A 19,358-nucleotide genomic window follows, 5' to 3' on the forward strand; every position below is an offset into this window, starting at 1 on the left:
ATTCCACAAGAACTCTTAGAGAAAGGCTTCAAGAGGGGAAAGCTGTATAACTCTGTGAGATGATTTAACAGAACACAAAGAAGTTTCTCAGAAAGCTTCTTTCTCTTTGTTTTCGGAGGATATTTCCTTTGGCCCTATAGTCTTCAAAGGGATCCGAAATATCTGTTCTCAGATTCCACAGAAATAAGGCTAGCAAAGAGATCTACGAAACACAGATGTAACTCTGTGAGATGAATTCACAGAACACTAAGCAGTTTCTCAGAAAGCTTCTTTCCAGATTTCATCTGAGGATATTTCCTTTTTCACCATAGTCCTCTATGGGCTTCGAAATATCACTTGCCAATTCCACAAGAACTCTTAGAGAAAGGCTTCTTGAGGGGAAAGCTGTATAACTCTGTGAGATGATTTCACAAAACACAAAGAAGTTTCTCAGAAAGCTTCTTTCTCTTTGTTATCGGAGGATATTTCCTTTGGCCCTATAGTCTTCAAAGGGATCCGAAATATCTGTTCTCAGATTCCACAGAAATAAGGCTAGAAAAGAGATCTACGAAACACAGATGTAACTCTGTGAGATGAATTCACAGAACACTAAGCAGTTTCTCAGAAACTTCTTTCCAGATTTCATCTGAGGATATTTCCTTTTTCACCATAGCCCTCTATGGGCTTCCAAATATCACTTTGCCAATTCCACAAGAACTGTCTTAGCGAAAGGCTTCTTGAGGGGAAAGCTGTAACTCTGTGAGATGATTTCACAGAACACAAAGAAGTTTCTCAGAAAGCTTCTTTCTCTTTGCTATCGGAGGATATTTCCTTTGGCCCTATAGTCTCCAAAGGGATCCGAAATATCTGTTCTCAGATTCCACAGAAATAAGGCTAGCAAAGAGATCTACGAAACACAGATGTAACTCTGTGAGATGAATTCACAGAACACTAAGCAGTTTCTCAGAAAGCTTCTTTCCAGATTTCATCTGAGGATATTTCCTTTTTCACCATAGCCCCCTATTTGCTTCCAAATATCATTTTGCCAATTTCACAAGAACTGTCTTAGCGAAAGGCTTCTTGAGGGGAAAGCTGTAATTCTGTGAGATGATTTCACAGAACACAAAGAAGTTTCTCAGAAAGCTTCTTTCCCTTTGTTATCGGAGGATATTTCCTTTGGCCCTATAGTCTTCAAAGGGATCCGAAATATCTGTTCTCAGATTCCACAGAAAGAAGGCTAGCAAAGAGATCTACGAAACACAGATGTAACTCTGTGAGATGAATTCACAGAACACTAAGCAGTTTCTCAGAAAGCTTCTTTCCAGATTTCATCTGAGGATATTTCCTTTTTCACCATAGCCCGCTAAGGGCTTCCAAATATCACTTTGCCAATTCCACAGGAACTGTCTTAGCAAAAGGATTCTTGAGGGGAAAGCTGTAACTCTGTGAGATGATTTCACAGAACACAAAGAAGTTTCTCAGAAAGCTTCTCTCTCTTTGTTATCGGAGGATATTTCCTTTGGCCCTATAGTCTTCAAAGGGATCCGAAATATCTGTTCTCAGATTCCACAGAAATAAGGCTAGCAAAGAGATCTACGAAACACAGATGTAACTCTGTGAGATGAATTCAGAGAACACTAAGCAGTTTCTCTGAAAGCTTCTTTCCAGATTTCATCTGAGGATATTTCGTTTTCACCATAGCCCTCAATGGGCTTCCAAATATCACTTTGCCAATTCCAGAAGAACTGTCTTAGCGAAAGGCTTCTAAAGGGGAAAGCTGTAACTCTGTGAGATGATTTCACAGAACACAAAGAAGTTTCTCAGAAAGCTTCTTTCTCTTTGTTATCGGAGGATATTTCCTTTGGCACTATAGTCTTCAAAGGGATCCGAAACATATGTTCTCAGATTCCACAGAAATAAGGCTAGCAAAGAGATCTACGAAACACAGATGTAACTCCGTGAGATGAATTCACAGAACACTAAGCAGTTTCTCAGAAAGCTTCTATCCAGATTTCATCTGAGGATATTTCCTTTTTCACCATAGCCCTCTATGGGCTTCCAAATATCACTTTGCCAATTCCACAAGAACTGTCTTAGCGAAAGGCTTCTTGAGGGGAAAGCTGTAACTCTGTGAGATGATTTCACAGAACACAAAGAAGTTTCTCAGAAAGCTTCTTTCTCTTTGTTATCGGAGGATATTTCCTTTGGCCCTATAGTCTCCAAAGGGATCCGAAATATCTGTTCTCAGATTCCACAGAAATAAGGCTAGCAAAGAGATCTACGAAACACAGATGTAACTCTGTGAGATGAATTCACAGAACACTAAGCAGTTTCTCAGAAAGCTTCTTTCCAGATTTCATCTGAGGATATTTCCTTTTTCAACATAGCCCTCTATGGGCTTCCAAATATCACTTTTCCAATTCCACAAAAACTGTCTTAGCGAAAGGCTTCTTGAGGGGAAAGCTGTAACTCTGTGAGATGATTTCACAGAACACAAAGAAGTTTCTCAGAAATCTTCTTTCTCTTTGTTATCGGAGGATATTTCCTTTGGCCCTATAGTCTTCAAAAGGATCCGAAATATCTGTTCTCAGATTCCACAGAAATAAGGCTAGCAAAGAGATCTATGAAACACAGATGTAACTCTGTGAGATGAATTCACAGAACACTAAGCAGTTTCTCAGAAAGCTTCTTTCCAGATTTCATCTGAGGATATTTCCTTTTTCAACATAGTCCTCTATGGTCTTCCAAATATCACTTGCGAATTCCACAAGAACTCTTAGAGAAAGGCTTCTTGAGGGGAAAACTGTATAACTCTGTGAGATGATTTCACAGAACACAAAGAAGTTTCTCAGAAAGCTTCTTTCTCTTTGTTATCGGAGGATATTTCCTTTGGCCCTATAGTCTTCAAAGGGATCCGAAATATCTGTTCTCAGATTCCACAGAAATAAGGCTAGAAAAGAGATCTACGAAACACAGATGTAACTCTGTGAGATGAATTCACAGAACACTAAGCAGTTTCTCAGAATCTTCTTTCCAGATTTCATCAGAGGATATTTCCTTTTTCAGCATAGCCTCTATGGGCTTCCAAATATCACTTTGCCAATTCCACAAGAACTGTCTTAGCGAAAGGCTTCTTGAGGGGAAAGCTGTAACTCTGTGAGATGATTTCACACAACACAAAGAAGTTTCTCATAAAGCTTCTTTCTCTTTGTTATCAGAGGATATTTCCTTTGGCCCTATAGTCTTCAAAGGGATCCGAAATATCTGTTCTCAGATTCCACAGAAAGAAAGCTAGCAAAGAGATCTAGGAAACACAGATGTAACTCTGTGAGATGAATTCACAGAACACTAAGCAGTTTTTCAGAAAGCTTCTTTACATATTTCATCTGAGGATATTTCCTTTTTCACCATAGCCCTCTATGGGCTTCCAAATATCACTTTGCCAATTCCACAAGAACTGTCTTAGCGAAAGGCTTCTTGAGGGGAAAGCTGTAACTCTGTGAGATGATTTCACAGAACACAAAGAAGTTTCTCAGAAAGCTTCTTTCTCTTTGTTATCGGAGGATATTTCCTTTGGCCCTATAGTCTCCAAAGGGATCCGAAATATCTGTTCTCAGATTCCACAGAAATAAGGCTAGCAAAGAGATCTACGAAACACAGATGTAACTCCGTGAGATGAAATCACAGAACACTAAGCAGTTTCTCAGAAAGCTTCTTTCCAGATTTCATCTGAGGATATTTCCTTTTTCACCATAGCCCTCTATGGGCTTCCAAATATCACTTTGCCAATTCCACAAGAACTGTCTTAGCGAAAGGCTTCTTGAGGGGAAAGCTGTAACTCTGTGAGATGATTTCACAGAACCCAAAGAAGTTTCTCAGAAAGCTTCTTTCCCTTTGTTATCGGAGGATATTTCCTTTGGCCCTATAGTCTTCAAAGGGATCCGAAATATCTGTTCTCAGATTCCACAGAAATAAGGCTAGCTAAGAGATCTACGAAACACAGATGTAACTCTGTGAGATGAATTCACAGAACACTAAGCAGTTTCTCAGAAAGCTTCTTTCCAGATTTCATCTGAGGATATTTCCTTTTTCACCATAGCCCTCTATGGGCTTCCAAATATCACTTTGCCAATTCCACAAGAACTGTTTAGCGAAAGGCTTCTTGAGGGGAAAGCTGTAACTCTGTGAGATGATTTCACAGAACACAAAGAAGTTTCTCAGAAAGCTTCTTTCTCTTTGTTATCGGAGGATATTTCCTTTGGCCCTTTAGTCTTCAAAGGGATCCGAAATATCTGTTCTCAGATTCCACAGAAATAAGGCTAGCCAAGAGATCCACGAAACACAGATGTAACTCTGTGAGATGAATTCACAGAACACTAAGCAGTTTCTCAGAAAGCTTCTTTCCAGATTTCATCTCAGGATATTTCCTATTTCACCATAGCCCTCTATGGGCTTCCAAATATCACTTTGCCGATTCCACAGGAACTGTCTTAGCGAAAGGCTTCTTGAGGGGAAAGCTGTAACTCTGTGTGATGATTTCAGAGAACACAAAGAAGTTTCTCAGAAAGCTTCTTTCTCTTTGTTATCGAAGGATATTTCCTTTGGCCCTATAGTCTTCAAAGGGATCCGAAATATCTGTTCTCAGATTCCACAGAAATAAGGCTAGCAAAGAGATCTACGAAACACAGATGTAACTCTGTGAGATGAATTCACAGAACACTAAGCAGTTTCTCAGAAAGCTTCTTTCCAGATTTCATTTACGGATATTTCCTTTTTCACCATAGCCCTCTATGGGCTTCCAAATATCACTTTGCCAATTCCACAAGAACTGTCTTAGCGAAAGGCTTCTTGAGGGGAAAGCTGTAACTCTGTGAGATGATTTCACAGAACACAAAGAAGTTTCTCAGAAAGCTTCTCTCTCTTTGTTATCGGAGGATATTTCCTTTGGCCCTATAGTCTTCAAAGGGATCCGAAATATCTCTTCTCAGATTCCACAGAAATAAGGCTAGCAAAGAGATCTACGAAACACAGATGTAACTCTGTGAGATGAATTCAGAGAACACTAAGCAGTTTCTCTGAAAGCTTCCTTCCAGATTTCATCTGAGGATATTTCCTTTTTCACCATAGCCCTCAATGGGCTTCCAAATATCACTTTGCCAATTCCAGAAGAACTGTCTTAGCGAAAGGCTTCTAAAGGGGAAAGCTGTAACTCTGTGAGATGATTTCACAGAACACAAAGAAGTTTCTCAGAAAGCTTCTTTCTCTTTTTTATCGGAGGATATTTCCATTGGCACTATAGTCTTCAAAGGGATCCGAAACATATGTTCTCACATTCCACAGAAATAAGGCTAGCAAAGAGATCTACGAAACACAGATGTAACTCCGTGAGATGAATTCACAGAACACTAAGCAGTTTCTCAGAAAGCTTCTATCCAGATTTCATCTGAGGATATTTCCTTTTTCACCATAGCCCTCTATGGGCTTCCAAATATCACTTTGCCAATTCCACAAGAACTGTCTTAGCGAAAGGCTTCTTGAGGGGAAAGCTGTAACTCTGTGAGATGATTTCACAGAACACAAAGAAGTTTCTCAGAAAGCTTCTTTCTCTTTGTTATCGGAGGATATTTCCTTTGGCCCTATAGTCTCCAAAGGGATCCGAAATATCTGTTCTCAGATTCCACAGAAATAAGGCTAGCAAAGAGATCTACGAAACACAGATGTAACTCTGTGAGATGAATTCACAGAACACTAAGCAGTTTCTCAGAAAGCTTCTTTCCAGATTTCATCTGAGGATATTTCCTTTTTCACCATAGCCCTCTATGGGCTTCCAAATATCACTTTGCCAATTCCACAAAAACTGTCTTAGCGAAAGGCTTCTTGAGGGGAAAGCTGTAACTCTGTGAGATGATTTCACAGAACACTAAGAAGTTTCTCAGAAATCTTCTTTCTCTTTGTTATCGGAGGATATTTCCTTTGGCCCTATAGTCTTCAAAAGGATCCGAAATATCTGTTCTCAGATTCCACAGAAATAAGGCTAGCAAAGAGATCTACGAAACACAGATGAAACTCTGTGAGATGAATTCACAGAACACTAAGCAGTTTCTCAGAAAGCTTCTTTCCAGATTTCATCTGAGGATATTTCCTTTTTCAACATAGTCCTCTATGGTCTTCCAAATATCACTTGCGAATTCCACAAGAACTCTTAGAGAAAGGCTTCTTGAGGGGAAAACTGTATAACTCTGTGAGATGATTTCACAGAACACAAAGAAGTTTCTCAGAAAGCTTCTTTCTCTTTGTTATCAGAGGATATTTCCTTTGGCCCTATAGTCTTCAAAGGCATCCGAAATATCTGTTCTCAGATTCCACAGAAATAAGGCTAGAAAAGAGATCTACGAAACACAGATGTAACTCTGTGAGATGAATTCACAGAACACTAAGCAGTTTCTCAGAATCTTCTTTCCAGATTTCATCTGAGGATATTTCCTTTTTCAGCATAGCCTCTATGGGCTTCCAAATATCACTTTGCCAATTCCACAAGAACTGTCTTAGCGAAAGGCTTCTTGAGGGGAAAGCTGTAACTCTGTGAGATGATTTCACAGAACACAAAGAAGTTTCTCAGAAAGCTTCTTTCTCTTTGTTATCGGAGGATATTTCTTTTGGCCCTATAGTCTTCAAAGGGATCCGAAATATCTGTTCTCAGATTCCACAGAAAGAAGGCTAGCAAAGAGATCTACGAAACACAGATGTAACTCTGTGAGATGAATTCAGAGAACACTAAGCCTTTTCTCAGAAAGCTTCTTTGCAGATTTCATCTGAGGATATTTCCTTTTTCACCATAGCACTCTATGGGCTTCCAAATATCACTTTGCCAATTCCACAAGAACTGTCTTAGCGAAAGGATTCTTGAGGGGAAAGCTGTAACTCTGTGAGATGATTTCACAGAACACAAAGAAGTTTCTCAGAAAGCTTCTTTCTCTTTGTTATCGGAGGATATTTCCTTTGGCCTTATAGTCTTCAAAGGGATCCGAAATATCAATTCTCAGATTCCACAGAAATAAGGTTAGCAAAGAGATCCACGAAATACAGATGTAACTCTGTGAGATGAATTCACAGAACACTAAGCAGTTTCTCAGAATGCTTCTTTCCAGATTTCATCTGAGGATATTTCCTTTTTCACCATAGCCCTCTATGGGCTTCCAAATATCACTTTGCCAATTCCACAAGAACTGTTTAACGAAAGCTTCTTGAGGGGAAAGCTGTAACTCTGTGAGATGATTTCACAGAACACAAAGAAGTTTCTCAGAAAGCTTCTTTCTCTTTGTTATCGTAGGATATTTCCTTTGGCCCTATAGTCTTCAAAGGGATCCGAAATATCTCTTCTCAGATTCCACAGAAATAAGGCTAGCAAAGAGATCCACGAAATACAGACGTAACTCTGAGAGTGGAAGTCACACATCACAGAGCAGTTTCTCAGAAAGCTTCTTTCCAGATTTCATCTGAGGATATTTCCTTTTTCACCATAGCCCTCTATGGGCTTCCAAATATCACTTTGCCAATTCCACAAGAACTGTCTTAGCGAAAGGCTTCTTGATTGGAAAGCTGTAACTCTGTGAGATGATTTCACAGAACACAAAGAAGTTTCTCAGAAAGCTTCTTTCTCTTTGTTATCTGAGGATATTTACTTTGGCCCTATACCCTTCAAAGGGATCCGAAATATCTGTTGTCAGATTCCACAAAAAGAAGGCTAGCAAAGAGATCCACGAAATACTGATGTATCTCTGTGAGTGGAATTCACACATCACAGAGCAGTTTCTCAGAAAGCTTCTTTCCAGATTTCATCTGAGGATATTTCCTTTTTCACCATAGCCCTCTATGGGCTTCCAAATATCTCTTTGCCAATTCCACCAGAACTGTCTTAGCCAAAGGCTTCTTGAGGTGAAAGCTGTAACTCTGTGAGATGATTTCACAGAACACAAAGAAGTTTCTCAGAAAGCTTCTTTCCCTTTGTTATCGGAGGATATTTCCTTTGGCCCTATAGTCTTCAAAGGGATCCGAAATATCTGTTCTCAGATTCCACAGAAATAAGGCTAGCAAAGAGATCTACGAAACACAGATGTAACTCTGTGAGATGAATTCACAGAACACTAAGCAGTTTCTCAGAAAGCTTCTTTCCAGATTTCATCTGAGGATATTTCCTTTTTCACCATAGTCCTCTATGGGCTTCGAAATATCACTTGCCAATTCCACAAGAACTCTTAGAGAAAGGCTTCTTGAGGGGAAAGCTGTATAACTCTGTGAGATGATTTCACAGAACACAAAGAAGTTTCTCAGAAAGCTTCTTTCTCTTTGTTATCGGAGGATATTTCCTTTGGCCCTATAGTCTTCAAAGGGATCCGAAATATCTGTTCTCAGATTCCACAGAAATAAGGCTAGAAAAGAGATCTACGAAACACAGATGTAACTCTGTGAGATGAATTCACAGAACACTAAGCAGTTTCTCAGAAACTTCTTTCCAGATTTCATCTGAGGATATTTCCTTTTTCAGCATAGCCTCTATGGGCTTCCAAATATCACTTTGCCAATTCCACAAGAACTGTCTTAGCGAAAGGCTTCTTGAAGGGAAAGCTGTAACTCTGTGAGATGATTTCACAGAACACAAAGAAGTTTCTCAGAAAGCTTCTTTCTCTTTGTTATCGGAGGATATTTCTTTTGGCCCTATAGTCTTCAAAGGGATCCGAAATATCTGTTCTCAGATTCCACAGAAAGAAGGCTAGCAAAGAGATCTACGAAACACAGATGTAACTCTGTGAGATGAATTCAGAGAACACTAAGCCTTTTCTCAGAAAGCTTCTTTGCAGATTTCATCTGAGGATATTTCCTTTTTCACCATAGCACTCTATGGGCTTCCAAATATCACTTTGCCAATTCCACAAGAACTGTCTTAGCGAAAGGATTCTTGAGGGGAAAGCTGTAACTCTGTGAGATGATTTCACAGAACACAAAGAAGTTTCTCAGAAAGCTTCTTTCTCTTTGTTATCGGAGGATATTTCCTTTGGCCTTATAGTCTTCAAAGGGATCCGAAATATCAATTCTCAGATTCCACAGAAATAAGGTTAGCAAAGAGATCCACGAAATACAGATGTAACTCTGTGAGATGATTTCACAGAACACTAAGCAGTTTCTCAGAATGCTTCTTTCCAGATTTCATCTGAGGATATTTCCTTTTTCACCATAGCCCTCTATGGGCTTCCAAATATCACTTTGCCAATTCCACAAGAACTGTTTAACGAAAGCTTCTTGAGGGGAAAGCTGTAACTCTGTGAGATGATTTCACAGAACACAAAGAAGTTTCTCAGAAAGCTTCTTTCTCTTTGTTATCGTAGGATATTTCCTTTGGCCCTATAGTCTTCAAAGGGATCTGAAATATCTCTTCTCAGATTCCACAGAAATAAGGCTAGCAAAGAGATCCACGAAATACAGACGTAACTCTGAGAGTGGAAGTCACACATCACAGAGCAGTTTCTCAGAAAGCTTCTTTCCAGATTTCATCTGAGGATATTTCCTTTTTCACCATAGCCCTCTATGGGCTTCCAAATATCACTTTGCCAATTCCACAAAAACTGTCTTAGCGAAAGGCTTCTTGATTGGAAAGCTGTAACTCTGTGAGATGATTTCACAGAACACAAAGAAGTTTCTCAGAAAGCTTCTTTCTCTTTGTTATCTGAGGATATTTACTTTGGCCCTATACCCTTCAAAGGGATCCGAAATATCTGTTGTCAGATTCCACAAAAAGAAGGCTAGCAAAGAGATCCACGAAATACTGATGTATCTCTGTGAGTGGAATTCACACATCACAGAGCAGTTTCTCAGAAAGCTTCTTTCCAGATTTCATCTGAGGATATTTCCTTTTTCACCATAGCCCTCTATGGGCTTCCAAATATCTCTTTGCCAATTCCTCCAGAACTGTCTTAGCCAAAGGCTTCTTGAGGTGAAAGCTGTAACTCTGTGAGATGATTTCACAGAACACAAAGAAGTTTCTCAGAAAGCTTCTTTCCCTTTGTTATCGGAGGATATTTCCTTTGGCCCTATAGTCTTCAAAGGGATCCGAAATATCTGTTCTCAGATTCCACAGAAATAAGGCTAGCTAAGAGATCTACGAAACACAGATGTAACTCTGTGAGATGAATTCACAGAACACTAAGCAGTTTCTCAGAAAGCTTCTTTCCAGATTTCATCTGAGGATATTTCCTTTTTCACCATAGTCCTCTATGGGCTTCGAAATATCACTTGCCAATTCCACAAGAACTCTTAGAGAAAGGCTTCTTGAGGGGAAAGCTGTATAACTCTGTGAGATGATTTCACAGAACACAAAGAAGTTTCTCAGAAAGCTTCTTTCTCTTTGTTATCGGAGGATATTTCCTTTGGCCCTATAGTCTTCAAAGGGATCCGAAATATCTGTTCTCAGATTCCACAGAAATAAGGCTAGAAAAGAGATCTACGAAACACAGATGTAACTCTGTGAGATGAATTCACAGAACACTAAGCAGTTTCTCAGAAACTTCTTTCCAGATTTCATCTGAGGATATTTCCTTTTTCACCATAGCCCTCTATGGGCTTCCAAATATCACTTTGCCAATTCCACAAGAACTGTCTTAGCGAAAGGCTTCTTGAGGGTAAAGCTGTAACTCTGTGAGATGATTTCAGAGAACACAAAGAAGTTTCTCAGAAAGCTTCTTTCTCTTTGTTATCGGAGGATATTTCCTTTGGCCTTATAGTCTTCAAAGGGATCCGAAATATCAGTTCTCAGATTCCACAGAAATAAGGCTAGCAAAGAGATCCACGAAATACTGATGTAACTCTGTGAGATGAATTCACAGAACACTAAGCAGTTTCTCAGAAATCTTCTTTCCAGATTTCATCTGAGGATATTTCCTTTTTCACCATAGCCCTCTATGGGCTTCCAATTATCACTTTGCCAATTCCACAAGAACTGTCTTAGCCAAAGGCTTCTTGAGGGGAAAGCTGTAACTCTGTGAGATGATTTCACAGAACACAAAGACGTTTCTCAGAAAGCTTCTTTCCCTTTGTTATCGGAGGATACTTCCTTTGGCCCTATAGTCTTCAAAGGGATCCGAAATATCTGTTCTCAGATTCCACAGAAATAAGGCTAGCTAAGAGATCTACGAAACACAGATGTAACTCTGTGAGATGAATTCACAGAACACTAAGCAGTTTCTCAGAAGTTTCTTTCCAGATTTCATCTGAGGATATTTCCTTTTTCACCATAGCCCTCTATGGGCTTCCAAATATCACTTTGCCAATTCCACAAGAACTGTTTAGCGAAAGGCTTCTTGAGGGGAAAGCTGTAACTCTGTGAGATGATTTCACAGAACACAAAGAAGTTTCTCAGAAAGCTTCTTTCTCTTTGTTATCGGAGGATATTTCCTTTGGCCCTATAGTCTTCAAAGGGATCCGAAATATCTGTTCTCAGATTAAACAGAAATAAGGCTAGCCAAGAGATCCACGAAACACAGATGTAACTCTGTGAGATGAATTCACAGAACACTAAGCAGTTTCTCAGAAAGCTTCTTTGCAGATTTCATCTCAGGATATTTCCTTTTTCACCATAGCCCTCTATGGGCTTCCAAATATCACTTTGCCAATTCCACAGGAACTGTCTTAGCGAAAGGCTTCTTGAGGGGAAAGCTGTAACTCTGTGTGATGATTTAACAGAACACAAAGAAGTTTCTCAGAAAGCTTCTTTCTCTTTGTTATCGAAGGATATTTCCTTTGGCCCTATAGTCTTCAAAGGGATCCGAAATATCTGTTCTCAGATTCCACAGAAATAAGGCTAGCAAAGAGATCTACGAAACACAGATGTAACTCTGTGAGATGAATTCACAGAACACTAAGCAGTTTCTCAGAAAGCTTCTTTCCAGATTTCATTTACGGATATTTCCTTTTTCACCATAGCCCTCTATGGGCTTCCAAATATCACTTTGCCAATTCCACAAGAACTGTCTTAGCGAAAGGCTTCTTGAGGGGAAAGCTGTAACTCTGTGAGATGATTTCACAGAACACAAAGAACTTTCGCAGAATGCTTCTTTCTCTTTGTTATCGGATGATATTTCCTTTGGCCCTATAGTCTTCAAAGGGATCCGAAATATCTCTTCTCAGATTCCACAGAAATAAGGCTAGCAAAGAGATCCAAGAAATACAGACGTAACTCTGAGAGTGGAAGTCACACATCACAGAGCAGTTTCTCAGAAAGCTTCTTTCCAGATTTCATCTGAGGATATTTCCTTTTTCACCATAGCCCTCTATGGGCTTCCAAATATCACTTTGCCAATTCCACAAGAACTGTCTTAGCGAAAGGCTTCTTGATTGGAAAGCTGTAACTCTGTGAGATGATTTCACAGAACACAAAGAAGTTTCTCAGAAAGCTTCTTTCTCTTTGTTATCTGAGGATATTTACTTTGGCCCTATACCCTTCAAAGGGATCCGAAATATCTGTTGTCAGATTCCACAGAAAGAAGGCTAGCAAAGAGATCCACGAAATACTGATGTAACTCTGTGAGTGGAATTCACACATCACAGAGCAGTTTCTCAGAAAGCTTCTTTCCAGATTTCATCTGAGGATATTTCCTTTTTCACCATAGCCCTCTATGGGCTTCCAAATATCACTTTGCCAATTCCACCAGAACTGTCTTAGCCAAAGGCTTCTTTAGGTGAAAGCTGTAACTCTGTGAGATGATTTCACAGAACACAAAGAAGTTTCTCAGAAAGCTTCTTTCCCTTTGTTATCGGAGGATATTTCCTTTGGCCCTATAGTCTTCAAAGGGATCCGAAATATCTGTTCTCAGATTCCAGAGAAATAAGGCTAGCAAAGAGATCTAAGAAACACAGATGTAACTCTGTGAAATGAATTCAGAGAACACTAAGCAGTTTCTCTGAAAGCTTCTTTCCAGATTTCATCTGAGGATATTTCCTTTTTCACCATAGCCCTCTATGGGCTTCCAAATATCACTTTGCCAATTCCACAAGAACTGTCTTAGCGAAACGCTTCTGAAGGTGTAAGCTGTAACTCTGTGAGATGATTTCACAGAACACAAAGAAGTTTCTCAGAAAGCTTCTTTCCCTTTGTTATCGGAGGATATTTCCTTTGGCCCTATAGTCTTCAAAGGGATCCGAAATATCTGTTCTCAGATTCCACAGAAAGAAGGCTAGCAAAGTGATCTACGAAACACAGATGCAACTCTGTGAGATGAATTCACAGAACACTAAGCAGTTTCTCAGAAAGCTTCTTTCCAGATTTCATCTGAGGATATTTCCTTTTTCACCATAGCCCTCTATTGGCTTCCAAATATCACTTTGCCAATTCCACAGGAACTGTCTTAGCGAAAGGCTTCTTGATGGGAAAGCTGTAACTCTGTGAGATGATTTCACAGAACACAAAGAAGTTTCTCACATAGCTTCTCTCTCTTTGTTATCGGAGGATATTTCCTTTGGCCCTATAGTCTTCAAAGGGATCCGAAATATCTGTTCTCAGATTCCAGAGAAATAAGGCTGGCAAAGAGATCTAAGAAACACAGATGTAACTCTGTGAAATGAATTCAGAGAACACTAAGCAGTTTCTCTGAAAGCTTCTTTCCAGATTTCATCTGAGGATATTTCCTTTTTCACCATAGCCCTTTATGGGCTTCCAAATATCACTTTGCCAATTCCCCAAGAACTGTCTTAGCGAAAGGCTTCTGAAGGGGTAAGCTGTAACTCTGTGAGATGATTTCACAGAACACAAAGAAGTTTCTCAGAAAGCTTCTTTCTCTTTGTTATCGGAGGATATTTCCTTTGGCACTATAGTCTTCAAAGGGATCCGAAACATCTGTTCTCAGATTCCACAGAAATAAGGCTAGCAAAGAGATCCACGAAACACAGATGTAACTCTGTGAGATGAATTCAGAGAACACTAAGATGTTTCTCAGAAAGCTTCCATCCAGATTTCATCTGAGGATATTTCCTTTTTCACCATAGTCCTCTATGGGCTTCGAAATATCACTTGCCAATTCCACAAGAACTCTTAGAGAAAGGCTTCTTGAGGGGAAAGCTGTATAACTCTGTGAGATGATTTCACAGAACACAAAGAAGTTTCTCCGAAAGCTTCTTTCTCTTTGTTATCGGAGGATATTTCCTTTGGCCCTATAGTCTTCAAAGGGATCCGAAATATCTGTTCTCAGATTCCACAGAAATAAGGCTAGAAAAGAGATCTACGAAACACAGATGTAACTCTCTGAGATGAATTCACAGAACACTAAGCAGTTTCTCAGAAACTTCTTTCCAGATTTCATCTGAGGATATTTCCTTTTTCACCATAGCCCTCTATGGGCTTCCAAATATCACTTTGCCAATTCCACAAGAACTGTCTTAGCGAAAGGATTCTTGAGGGGAAAGCTGTAACTCTATGAGATGATTTCACAGAACACAAAGAAGTTTCTCAGAAAGCTTCTTTCTCTTTGTTATCGGAGGATATTTCCTTTGGCCCTATAGTCTTCAAAGGGATCCGAAATATCTGTTCTCAGATTCCACAGAAAGAAGGCTAGCAAAGAGATCTAGGAAACACAGATGTAACTCTGTGAGATGAATTCACAGACCACTAAGCAGTTTTTGAGAAAGCTTCTTTCCATATTTCATCTGAGGATATATCCTTTTTCACCATAGCCCTCTATGGGCTTCCAAATATCACTTTGCCAATTCCACAAGAACTGTCTTAGCGAAAGGCTTCTTGAGGGGAAAGCTGTAACTCTGTGAGATGATTTCACAGAACACAAAGAAGATTCTCAGAAAGCTTCTTTCTCTTTGTTATCGGAGGATATTTCCTTTGGCCCTATAGTCTTCAAAGGGATCCGAAATATCTCTTCTCAGATTACACAGAAATAAGACTAGAAAAGAGATCTACGAAACACAGATGTAACTCTGTGAGATGAATTCAGAGAACACTAAGCAGTTTCTCAGAAAGCTTCTTTCCAGATTTCATCTGAGGATATTTCCTTTTTCACCAGAGCCCTCTATGGGCTTCCAAATATCATTTTGCCAATTTCACAAGAACTGTCTTAGCGAAAGGCTTCTTGAGGGGAAAGCTGTAACTCTGTGAGATGATTTCAGAGAACACAAAGAAGTTTCTCAGAAACCTTCTTTCTCTTTGTTATCGGAGGATATTTCCTTTGGCCTTATAGTCTTCAAAGGGATCCGAAATATCAGTTCTCAGATTCCACAGAAATAAGGCTAGCAAAGAGATCCACGAAATACTGATGTAACTCTGTGAGATGAATTCACAGAACACTAAGCAGTTTCTCAGAAATCTTCTTTCCAGATTTCATCTGAGGATATTTCGTTTTTCACCATAGCCCTCTATGGGCTTCCAATTATCACTTTGCCAATTCCACAAGAACTGTCTTAGCGAAAGGCTTCTTGAGGGGAAAGCTGTAACTCTGTGAGATGATTTCACAGAACACAAAGAAGTTTCTCAGAAAGCTTCTTTCCCTTTGTTATCGGAGGATATTTCCTTTGGCCCTATAGTCTTCAAAGGGATCCGAAATATCTGTTCTCAGATTCCACAGAAATAAGGCTAGCTAAGAGATCTACGAAACACAGATGTAACTCTGTGAGATGAATTCACAGAACACTAAGCAGTTTCTCAGAAAGCTTCTTTCCAGATTTCATCTGAGGATATTTCCTTTTTCACCATAGCCCTCTATGGGCTTCCAAATATCACTTTGCCAATTCCACAAGAACTGTTTAGCGAAAGGCTTCTTGAGGGGAAAGCTGTAACTCTGTGAGATGATTTCACAGAACACAAAGAAGTTTCTCAGAAAGCTTCTTTCTCTTTGTTATCGGAGGATATTTCCTTTGGCCCTATAGTCTTCAAGGGATCCGAAATATCTGTTCTCAGATTAAACAGAAATAAGGCTAGCCAAGAGATCCACGAAACACAGATGTAACTCTGTGAGATGAATTCACAGAACACTAAGCAGTTTCTCAGAAAGCTTCTTTGCAGATTTCATCTCAGGATATTTCCTTTTTCACCATAGCCCTCTATGGGCTTCCAAATATCACTTTGCCAATTCCACAGGAACTGTCTTAGCGAAAGGCTTCTTGAGGGGAAAGCTGTAACTCTGTGTGATGATTTCACAGAACACAAAGAAGTTTCTCAGAAAGCTTCTTTCTCTTTGTTATCGAAGGATATTTCCTTTGGCCCTATAGTCTTCAAAGGGATCCGAAATATCTGTTCTCAGATTCCACAGAAATAAGGCTAGCAAAGAGATCTACGAAACACAGATGTAACTCTGTGAGATGAATTCACAGAACACTAAGCAGTTTCTCAGAAAGCTTCTTTCCAGATTTCATTTACGGATATTTCCTTTTTCACCATAGCCCTCTATGGGCTTCCAAATATCACTTTGCCAATTCCACAAGAACTGTCTTAGCGAAAGGCTTCTTGAGGGGAAAGCTGTAACTCTGTGAGATGATTTCACAGAACACAAATAACTTTCGCAGAATGCTTCTTTCTCTTTGTTATCGGATGATATTTCCTTTGGCCCTATAGTCTTCAAAGGGATCCGAAATATCTCTTCTCAGATTCCACAGAAATAAGGCTAGCAAAGAGATCCAAGAAATACAGACGTAACTCTGAGAGTGGAAGTCACACATCACAGAGCAGTTTCTCAGAAAGCTTCTTTCCAGATTTCATCTGAGGATATTTCCTTTTTCACCATAGCCCTCTATGGGCTTCCAAATATCACTTTGCCAATTCCACAAGAACTGTCTTAGCGAAAGGCTTCTTGAGGGGAAAGCTGTAACTCTGTGAGATGATTTCACAGAACACAAAGAAGTTTCTCAGAAAGCTTCTTTCTCTTTGTTATCGGAGGATATTTCCTTTGGCCCTATAGTCTCCAATGGGATCCGAAATATCTGTTCTCAGATTCCACAGAAAGAAGGCTAGCAAAGAGATCTACGAAACACAGATGTAACTCCGTGAGATGAAATCACAGAACACTAAGCAGTTTCTCAGAAATCTTCTTTCCAGATTTCATCTGAGGATATTTCCTTTTTCACCATAGCCCTCTATGGGCTTCCAAATATCACTTTGCCAATTCCACAAGAACTGTCTTAGCGAAAGGCTTCTTGAGGGGAAAGCTGTAACTCTGTGAGATGATTTCACAGAACCCAAAGAAGTTTTTCAGAAAGCTTCTTTCCCTTTGTTATCGGAGGATATTTCCTTTGGCCCTATAGTCTTCAAAGGGATCCGAAATATCTGTTCTCAGATTCCACAGAAATAAGGCTAGCTAAGAGATCTACGAAACACAGATGTAACTCTGTGAGATGAATTCACAGAACACTAAGCAGTTTCTCAGAAAGCTTCTTTCCAGATTTCATCTGAGGATATTTCCTTTTTCACCATAGCCCTCTATGGGCTTCCAAATATCACTTTGCCAATTCCACAAGAACTGTTTAGCGAAAGGCTTCTTGAGGGGAAAGCTGTAACTCTGTGAGATGATTTCACAGAACACAAAGAAGTTTCTCAGAAAGCTTCTTTCTCTTTGTTATCGGAGGATATTTCCTTTGGCCCTTTAGTCTTCAAAGGGATCCGAAATATCTGTTCTCAGATTCCACAGAAATAAGGCTAGCCAAGAGATCCACGAAACACAGATGTAACTCTGTGAGATGAATTCACAGAACACTAAGCAGTTTCTCAGAAAGCTTCTTTCCAGATTTCATCTCAGGATATTTCCTATTTCACCATAGCCCTCTATGGGCTTCCAAATATCACTTTGCCGATTCCACAGGAACTGTCTTAGCGAAAGGCTTCTTGAGGGGAAAGCTGTAACTCTGTGTGATGATTTCAGAGAACACAAAGAAGTTTCTCAGAAAGCTTCTTTCTCTTTGTTATCGAAGGATATTTCCTTTGGCCCTATAGTCTTCAAAGGGATCCGAAATATCTGTTCTCAGATTCCACAGAAATAAGGCTAGCAAAGAGATCTACGAAACACAGATGTAACTCTGTGAGATGAATTCACAGAACACTAAGCAGTTTCTCAGAAAGCTTCTTTCCAGATTTCATTTACGGATATTTCCTTTTTCACCATAGCCCTCTATGGGCTTCCAAATATCACTTTGCCAATTCCACAAGAACTGTCTTAGCGAAAGGCTTCTTGAGGGGAAAGCTGTAACTCTGTGAGATGATTTCACAGAACACAAAGAAGTTTCTCAGAAAGCTTCTCTCTCTTTGTTATCGGAGGATATTTCCTTTGGCCCTATAGTCTTCAAAGGGATCCGAAATATCTCTTCTCAGATTCCACAGAAATAAGGCTAGCAAAGAGATCTACGAAACACAGATGTAACTCTGTGAGATGAATTCAGAGAACACTAAGCAGTTTCTCTGAAAGCTTCCTTCCAGATTTCATCTGAGGATATTTCCTTTTTCACCATAGCCCTCAATGGGCTTCCAAATATCACTTTGCCAATTCCAGAAGAACTGTCTTAGCGAAAGGCTTCTAAAGGGGAAAGCTGTAACTCTGTGAGATGATTTCACAGAACACAAAGAAGTTTCTCAGAAAGCTTCTTTCTCTTTGTTATCGGAGGATATTTCCATTGGCACTATAGTCTTCAAAGGGATCCGAAACATATGTTCTCACATTCCACAGAAATAAGGCTAGCAAAGAGATCTACGAAACACAGATGTAACTCCGTGAGATGAATTCACAGAACACTAAGCAGTTTCTCAGAAAGCTTCTATCCAGATTTCATCTGAGGATATTTCCTTTTTCACCATAGCCCTCTATGGGCTTCCAAATATCACTTTGCCAATTCCACAAGAACTGTCTTAGCGAAAGGCTTCTTGAGGGGAAAGCTGTAACTCTGTGAGATGATTTCACAGAACACAAAGAAGTTTCTCAGAAAGCTTCTTTCTCTTTGTTATCGGAGGATATTTCCTTTGGCCCTATAGTCTTCAAAGGGATCCGAAATATCTGTTCTCAGATTCCACAGAAATAAGGCTAGCAAAGAGATCTACGAAACACAGATGTAACTCTGTGAGATGAATTCACAGAACACTAAGCAGTTTCTCAGAAAGCTTCTTTCCAGATTTCATCTGAGGATATTTCCTTTTTCACCATAGCCCTCTATGGGCTTCCAAATATCACTTTGCCAATTCCACAAAAACTGTCTTAGCGAAAGGCTTCTTGAGGGGAAAGCTGTAACTCTGTGAGATGATTTCACAGAACACTAAGAAGTTTCTCAGAAATCTTCTTTCTCTTTGTTATCGGAGGATATTTCCTTTGGCCCTATAGTCTTCAAAAGGATCCGAAATATCTGTTCTCAGATTC

The sequence above is a fragment of the Macaca nemestrina genome, chromosome 10 (assembly GCF_043159975.1).
Source record: "Macaca nemestrina isolate mMacNem1 chromosome 10, mMacNem.hap1, whole genome shotgun sequence".
In the NCBI taxonomy this organism is placed as follows: Eukaryota; Metazoa; Chordata; class Mammalia; order Primates; family Cercopithecidae; genus Macaca; species Macaca nemestrina.